This window comes from Corvus kubaryi, unplaced genomic scaffold (assembly GCF_017639235.1).
Source record: "Corvus kubaryi isolate FWS band 111438036 unplaced genomic scaffold, C.kubaryi_AGA036_p1.0 37392, whole genome shotgun sequence".
Classification (NCBI taxonomy): domain Eukaryota; kingdom Metazoa; phylum Chordata; class Aves; order Passeriformes; family Corvidae; genus Corvus; species Corvus kubaryi.
In genome coordinates this window covers 3,932,754-3,939,346 of record NW_024581131.1, presented here as the reverse complement: position 1 = coordinate 3,939,346, position 6,593 = coordinate 3,932,754, and the positions used below count along the sequence as shown (strand labels likewise).

General features: G+C 52.2%; 1 protein-coding gene across 5 annotated transcripts in view; it reads left to right on the top strand.

Annotated features, from left to right (window-relative positions):
• Positions 1-5,033: 5,033 nt before the first annotated feature.
• The window catches only part of PTPN5 (protein tyrosine phosphatase non-receptor type 5), a 78,247-nt gene continuing 76,687 nt past the window's right edge, over positions 5,034-6,593 (top strand). Inside the window, exon 1 of one of the 5 annotated variants that reach the window (XM_042038628.1) lies at positions 5,034-5,131. The gene's annotated coding sequence lies outside the window, so the exon portion shown is untranslated. Of the gene's footprint in view, positions 5,132-5,225; positions 5,304-5,619; positions 5,789-5,991; positions 6,067-6,593 lie in introns of those variants that run through there. The other 4 variants (XM_042038629.1, XM_042038631.1, XM_042038627.1 and 1 more) reach the window with 4 other exon arrangements.

The window sequence follows — 6,593 nt, the reverse complement described above, 5'->3', positions numbered from 1 at the left end:
TATATATTTCCTAAATGCTATTTTAAGTCGCATTTCTCCCTTATGCTCCTACCAAGTTTACTGCATGAAAACAACCCTCTAGTTTTAATTTCATATTTAACCAAAACAAATGTGGCGTGGCTCTGCTCACTTCAGTAAAGCACTCTGGGTTTTTATTCTGCATACAGATATAAGAAAGTTGGTCAGAGGGAAAGACATGGAAGGTACTACAGAACAAAGGGGCCAACAAAGCAGGCAGCATTTCATACAAGAGCTCCCTGCATTCTGCCTGTGTTTCCACACTGTCAGAGACTGAAAATAGTTCATGCCTCAACACTGATATAAAGTTTTGCTCATTATAAAGAAGCTACAACCGAAGAAGCTTCCCTGAAGAGTGGGACTTTGAACTGAAAGTCAAACTGATGATTAGATAAAGGGAAATGCATTGTTCAGTCACTTCAGGCTGAGGGAAAGTTATGCATCCACAAAAGGCCAAAGCCACCAGCTGCAACTATCCCCGGTTGAGTTTGGGATGGGGGGAGAGCACAGCTCACAGAAGCCAGGTTTACACAGACTCCCCCCAACCGAGGGGGGAGGAGGAGGTTTTGGGTGCCTGGTGCAGCCTCTGGTGAGAGGCAATAAACACCCATCCTCTGATTGCACAAACTGGCCCAGCTGTGGAACCCCCAACCCCACAGACCACATCCACAGAACATTTACATGAGAGGCTTGGCCCCACAGGACTGCACGTGGTGCAACAGACCCAGAGTCTGCTGTGAGAGACTCCCCCCCAACCCAGGGGGGATGGCCGGACATGCCCACCCAGCCTGAGCATGTACACCCATGGGACTCTGTGCCTTCTGGGGGCACCTTCGCCACCGAGAGACCAGCTGGAGAGGATCAGCCAACATCATTGGGATCCACAGAGTGGTGATATTTTCCTTATTCTGTCCCTGTCACTCTTTCTGTCCCCCCACCTATCTTCTTTCTTTCTTTCTCTCTCTCATATTTATCATCAAATAAAACCCTTACTATTGTCACTGGCATATGGTCTTGTTTGCACCCTAATTTGGGCAGAGGCACTTCTAAGAACCTTAAAACTGGATCATAACACACACCAACCCAATTCACTTCCTGCAGATGGTTCACATGCATTTTCTTCCTCCTCTAACCAAAATCCACTGCACAGGCTCTTCCTAAAGATTCTGGCCATAACATTTCTATTGTAGCCCCTTTTCAATACCTACTATCCAATGGGTTTACCCCACTGGTTTCACACAGTTCTTCCTTTTTCGTTGCCTTCACCTTTTTGGAAAATCAGAATACATACAATCTCATTGTCAAAGACTAACTGTAAAGATTTCTCCTAAATCCATAGAATAATTCAGGTTGTCATCCCTCTGAACAGCAGCCCCAATGTGGTTTCAGCTGTGAAATGAGGGGACAGTCTGTCCCCTCATGTAGGTCATTGATATTGATGTTAAACAACAACTGCCCCAGAGGGACATTGCTAATAAGTCACCAGAAAAATTTTGAATTGTTGACCCCTACCCCTCAAGCCCTCAGGCTCAGCCAACTTTTCACCTGACTGTTATTCCATACCTCTCCAATTGTCTGCAAGGATACTATAGGAGACTAAGTCACAGAATCCCAGAGTGGGTCAGGTTGGAAGGGACCATTGTGGGTCATCTGGCCCAACCTCCCTGCTCAAGCAGGGCCATCCCAGAGCACATTGCACAGACTGTTCCTGAGTATCTCCAGTGAGGGAGACTCCACAACCTCTCTGGGCAACCTGGTCCTGTGCTCAGTCACCCACACTTTAAAGAAGTTCTTCCTCATGTTCAGGTGGAACCTCCTGTGCATCAGTTTCTGCCCATTGCCTCTTGTGCTATTGCTTGGCACCACTGGGAAAAGCCTGCCTCCATCCCCTTGACACTCTCCCTTCAATACTGACAGACATTAAAGAAGTTCCCACTCAGTCATCTCTTCTTAAGAATGATCTGGCCCAGCTCCCTCAGACTTTCCTCATAGGAGAGATGCTCCAGACCCTTAACCATCTTTGTAGCCCTCCACTGGAACCACTCCAGGAGCTCCATGTCTCTGTTGTAGTGAGGAGCCCAGAGCTCAGCACAGTATGGCCTCACCAAGGCTGAGCAGAAGGACAGGATCACCTTCCTGACCTTCTGGCAATACTCTTCCTAATGCCCCCCAGGACACCACTGGCCTTCTTGGCCACAAGGACACACTGCTGGGTCATGGACAGCTTGTTGTCCACCAGGACCCCCAGGTCCTTCTCCACAGAGCTGCTTTCCAGCAGGTCAGCCAAAGTCATATGGGTCTCATGTCCAGCAGATCAAACAGGAAACAAAACCCAAAGTCATTTAGAAACCATATGGATTAGATTTTTCTATTTCTTTTTGGACCATGAAATCAAATGGACATAGACTATTAACAAGGACACAAATACAGCAGTGCATCAACTTCAAATGTTACAAATTCCCAGCTATTCCTACCTTAACCCTTACCAGGATCCTTAACAGCTGCCTCAGACACAGTATAGTGCAAGTGCTTCACTCTAGGCAAGGTCAGACTTTTATACAAAATTCACCAATAGCCTCTGCTCTATAGCTGTATCAGTGGGTGCCCAAAAATTATTTACATCTTCTGCACACTACTTCAAACCTCCCATGTACCCAACCCCAAATTATGGCCCTTTTTTTCCTGACACAATTCTAACAGCAAGTAGGTGGTTGACCAATTCCACCATTTTCTCTGCAGAGAACAGTTGGCAGAGTACACGGTACCCAAATTTTGTTATTCAAAATCAGTTCGGGCAGATTTGGGTTGTTTTTCAGTGAAAAATTGCCAAGAACCACATGTGGTTTTAATGTCAGACCTCCTGCACTTTGGTAAACCCAAGAAGGAAAATGATTTGTCAGAACAAAGCAGAGAAGCCCTGCTGCCTCTCAGCTCTTTGCTGCTGCCAGCCCCGGAACCCTGCAAAGCTACTGTGCACCCCACAGCAGTGAGCAATAGATGGCTGGTACAGTAGCTTGGACCATTTGGGAATAAGGAGAACTGATTCCATGGTCCACTGCAGTCTTTCTGAACTCTCACAGGAGGTCCCATCACAAGGTGATATCAGGTTTTCATAACACTGACTTTTGGAAGGGAAGAGGATACTGACCTAGAGAAGTAGTAACTGATGAGTTTAGTTTTGCCTTACATCAAACTGACTCACTCTGCACTGATACCAACTTACAATTCTCTTAATTGGGAGAATCACTAGGATAGTACTCACTGCCAGAATTCTGGGTCATAAAGTCATTCTCTGACTCAGAAGAAGGTTTACAACAGCTGTGGCAGTGATATGTACTGTAGGTGAGTCATGTTGAACTATTACCACAAACATAAGAACCTTATAAAACAAATACATGAAGGATTGCACTGACCTATCTAAATTATAATGATATATTCATTGTTCTACAGCAAAAGACTTGACAATGCTTTATTGTGTGCTCAGTTTTCAGGAACACAAAATTTAATAAATCAAGTTCCTAAGACACTTCTCCCCACAGAAATCCAAAGCAGCTTTTTTTAAAATTCAGAGGCTAAAATTTTAGCTGGTATAAATTTTCTGGCAGGCATTAAATTTGTGGAGGCATACTGGTTTAAAACAACTCAGAATGCGATTCTAGATTCACGGGACGAAACCCCATGTTTATTGATTATGTAACTGCAAATGCAGATATGTCTCAAGTGCAGCATGCAATGTATGTGCCAGCATATAACAAAATATTCCATGCATATTCAGAAGCAGAAAAATGTTCTTTTCAATTTAAATTGTATGAGATTTAAATAAATAAATAAATACTTTTGGGTATTCAAATCAAGAATTCCAGTGAATAAAATCAAGAAAATACATAAAATATTAGTTAAAGGAATTACTGATCTTCACTGAATGGATACTGAGGTAACTTCACTAACTCTGTAGTCCCCCACTACCTGAACATTTAATCCTTTGACTGTGCAGTAAGGCTACTAAAACTAACACCACAAACAAAACAACAGTCATGTCAAAGCACTGGGACAACCTCTGGTCTCCAGCCAGAGATTGTGAAGTGTGTGTTTAACAAGTCACAAGCATTTTTGGGACAACTGATCTGAGAGAAAAAAAGGATTACAAGGCTACCCCACAGTATCAACTAATCACTGGGAAAACCAAGTGGGGTTAAAGTGAACTTTGAGATAGTTTCCTACCTCCTATTTCTTCTGGACAAGAGTCCTAGTTCAGGTATTAGGTGCTGGGTTTTTATGAGTAGAAAGTGAATTGCATTTGGTGGAGCGAAGTGGGTTTACAGATGAGGAACTAACCAGTTCCTGTGGCATCTCTAAGGCCACAGTCGTGTCTCCGGCTTCAGAAGGCATCAACCTTCCACCTTCTGCCCTGAGGGAACAAACCCAGCAGAGGCATCGCAGTGTCTTCAAGCGGCCTCTCAGTTCCCTCCGAGCAGAGATGCCGGGGGTGGGCCGCTGGCAGTCAGCGGCCGCCGGCTCCCTTCCCTCAGGAGCCCACAGCGACCGGGGGCAGCCCACAGGGACCGGGGGCTCCCCACAGCGCCCGCGGCCCCCCCGCCCACCTGGGCCGGCCGGCGGAGCCCACCGCCCCCGAGCATCACTGCGGCAGCGGCCCCGGCGCTCCCGGGGGCCGGGCCAGCTGCTCCCGCTCGCTGCCCGGCTGTTTCATTCATGATTCTCCTTCGCCATCTCCCTCTCCGACTGAGGGGAAACGGGAGCGCGCGTGGGCGGCCGCTGGAAGGCTCCCTGTCAGTCAAGCGGCCGAGCTGAAAAGAAGGCGAGCGAGGGAGAAGGAGGCAGAGCAGCTTTCCCGGGGGAGGGGGCGGCTGTTGTCGGCTGCCAGCCTCGCAGCCCTTCCCGGGGGCATCTGCAGAGACGGGGTGGGGGGGAAGGCGGGAGCGGTGTTGCGCCACAGACCTTCCCACCGGGGGGAAGCGGCTCTCTCCCGCCGCTCGTCACCTGTCCCCCCCTCCACGCACACGCACCCAGCGGCGACGGGGCGGGGGGCGGCGGCCGCCCTGTCTGGCGAGCACCGGGCGCAGGGTCCGTACCCCCGCCGCTGTGGGGGCTGCCCGTACGTGTCTGCCGGGGCGGCGGGACGGCGGAGGGGGGCGAGGCCGGAGGGTGTCAGCTGCGGGGGGGTACGTGGGGCGGCGTGTCCCCCTCAGCTCCCCGCAGGACCGGGGAACTTCCTCAGGATGAGGGGTGCTCCGTAGTGCCGGCACCAACCGCAGCGCTGGGGGCTGGTGAGGGGGCTTTCGAGGGGAGGCTTGGGGCAAGTTGCACGGTTTTGGGCGGGAGGGCGGCCCCTCAGCGGGCCGAGGTGGGCTGGCGCTCGGTACCGGCAGGGGAGGGGAGCGGGCGGCTGGCGGGAGCGGGGCTCTGGTGCAACGCGAGCCCGCTGCCCCCCACCGCTCCTCAGCGCTGCCTTTGTGCTCCCTCCGCACCTGAGCGCCGGGCTGGGAGGGACGGCGCAGGTGGGGGCGGGCACGGCAGCAGCGGCGGCGCATCCCCGGAGCCGGGAGGTAAGGCGAGGCTGTGCCGTGCTGCGGCGGCCGCTCCCGGGGCTGCGGGGGGCGGCTGCAAGCTGAGGACTGCGCCTCCGGCCGGCGGCGGGCAGGGCACGTCCCTTGCTCGGCTTTGCCTGCAGCCGTTTCCCTCTTCGTCCTGCTGCACACAGAGAGATGCAACAGCGACAGCCCGGTCCCCCGGGGAAGGACGGGGCTCGGAAGTGGGCGAGTCGCATCAGCCCGGCCAGTGCACGGTGGGGCTGCCGGGCGAGGGGCCGGGGGGAGCAGCCGGCGGTGCCTTCCCGCTCCCGCGGTGTCCGCGCAGTCCCCGCGGAGCGCTGAGGGCGGCCACAGCCCGGCTCCTCTGGCGCCGCTCGCACTCCCGGGGCGCCCGCTCCGCTCCGCTCCGCACCCGCAGGGCCTGGGCGCGGACAAGGCTGGGCATTTCCCCCGTTTTTCCCCGCCACGGAACGCCGAGATACGCGGCGCGAATGCTGGTGTATGCGCTTAGCGGTCCTCGCTTGGGAAGGGCTGGGGGGTGTGGGGGAGGCTGCTCTCGAACCGGCACAGCCGGTAGTGAACTGCCGGCTGCAGTTAAAATTTTAGCAGCAGCAACAGCTTTGCGATGCTTTCCGAGAATGCTGCTGCCTGGGAGCTGATGTTCCAGGCGGCTCGCGGTACGCCGCCGCTCTCTCCTAGATGGCAGTGCTGAGAGCTGGAGAGCTGCCGGTGTAGGCAATAAAGTGCTCGGAACCTGGAGACCTGTGCAGCTGGATTTTGGTAGAGTTATGGATGGAACAGAAGAGCATTCACATGTGCCCTGTGAGCTCATTTGCAATTAAGGCAAATTTTTTTCTTCAAACTTTACGTATGGTTATCTTGTTATGCAATTACGTTTTGGTGAGACTGTGATTGTTACATTATGTGAGAAAGGAAAAACAAATTTAGTAGGTTAAGCCGTGCTATTGCAGCGTTATTTACAAAGTTGCCGAGGTTCGGATCCAGCTCCTCTGGCTGCCGCCTGAT